General features: G+C 40.1%; 1 pseudogene; it reads left to right on the top strand.

Annotated features, from left to right (window-relative positions):
- The first annotated feature begins 959 nt into the window (after positions 1–959).
- On the top strand, positions 960–1,083 carry LOC140596332 (U4 spliceosomal RNA; annotated as a pseudogene).
- The last annotated feature ends 331 nt before the right edge of the window (positions 1,084–1,414 follow it).

Below are 1,414 nucleotides of genomic sequence, written 5' to 3' on the forward strand. Positions count from 1 at the left end.
TCATTCATTTGGGGAATATAAATAATAGTGAAAGGGAATATAAAGGAAGGGAAAAGAAATGTTGGGAAATATCAGGAAGGGAGACAGAACATAAAGACTCCTAACCCTGGGAAACGAACTAGGGGTGGTGGAGGAGGGCGGGTGTTGGAGGGGAATGGGTGACGGGCACTGAGGTGGACACTTGACGGGATGAGCACTGGGTGTTTTTCTGTATGTTGGTAAATTGAACACCAATAAAAATTAATTAAAAAAAAAGATTACCATGGATCTATACTGTATTGGCAAAAGCTCAAGATGCTGATAAGGTCAAGCTCATAGCTATGTTCCACTGAGTCAGCTTTGTCCTATGTTGCTGCGTCAGGTGACACTCCAGACTCTAGAAAGAGTGGTCTCAGAGACATCTGTGACTGTCCCAAAGGAGGCTGAGTGTGAGTGTACTGCCGGGCCATCACAGATAAACTGTAGAAGAGGCATACACATGCTCAAAATATTAATAAAGGACCATCAGCAGGATTTGTTGACCATTTGAGTCCTTATCAACTCTTAGTGGTTCAGTTCTGTTAAACATTTTGGATTGATTTGCACTGTCTTTGCTCAAGAATACTCCTTCTTTTTCTCTTTTTTAAGTGACAGTTCCCCCTTCTGCCTAGGTAACAAGGTAATTCTCAAGACTGACATTACAATTGCATGCTGTTTGCAAACAGCCAGAATGTGTGTTTTATCAAATGTAAGGATAGGTTAAGTAGAGATGTTCATCAATGGTGCAAGAAATTTCATCAAGAAGAATGAGAAAAGTCGGGTTTTTGAAAATAAACTACATGGTTAATCTGTTCTGGGTCACTCAGACCACAGAAAAGTTGTGGATGTAATATATTGCTGTATTAACATGTCCACTCTCAAATTTTTCTAATTCAAGTCGTTTTTACATCAACTTTTTCTCTTACATCAAATTTTAACGCATCTTTTCTCAGTGGCAATATCACAGCTCATGAAGTTTATCTGAGGCACAATTATTGCTGATTGAAACTTTGAGAGTAATGATTTTCCCCATATAATGTTAATTATTTCCATAATATAATTATGCATTCTGCTTTAGGAATTGTAATGAATGTTCGAAGGAGAGATGTGACTTGGAAGTTTATTAGCTATCTAGTTTTCAAGACCTGTTCAGAGGAAGCAGAGACTGAACTTATAGTTGAAAGAACATAGTCCTGGGATCCCTGGGTGGCGCAGCGGTTTGGCGCCTGCCTTTGGCCCAGGGCGCGATCCTGGAGACCCCGGATCGAATCCCACATCAGGCTCCGGTACATGGAGCCTGCTTCTTCCTCCGCCTGTGTCTCTGCCTCTCTCTCTCTCTCTCTCTCTGTGACATCATAAATAAATAAAAATTTTTTTAAAAAAAAGAAAGAACATA

This window comes from Vulpes vulpes, chromosome X (assembly GCF_048418805.1).
Source record: "Vulpes vulpes isolate BD-2025 chromosome X, VulVul3, whole genome shotgun sequence".
Lineage (NCBI taxonomy): Eukaryota > Metazoa > Chordata > Mammalia > Carnivora > Canidae > Vulpes > Vulpes vulpes.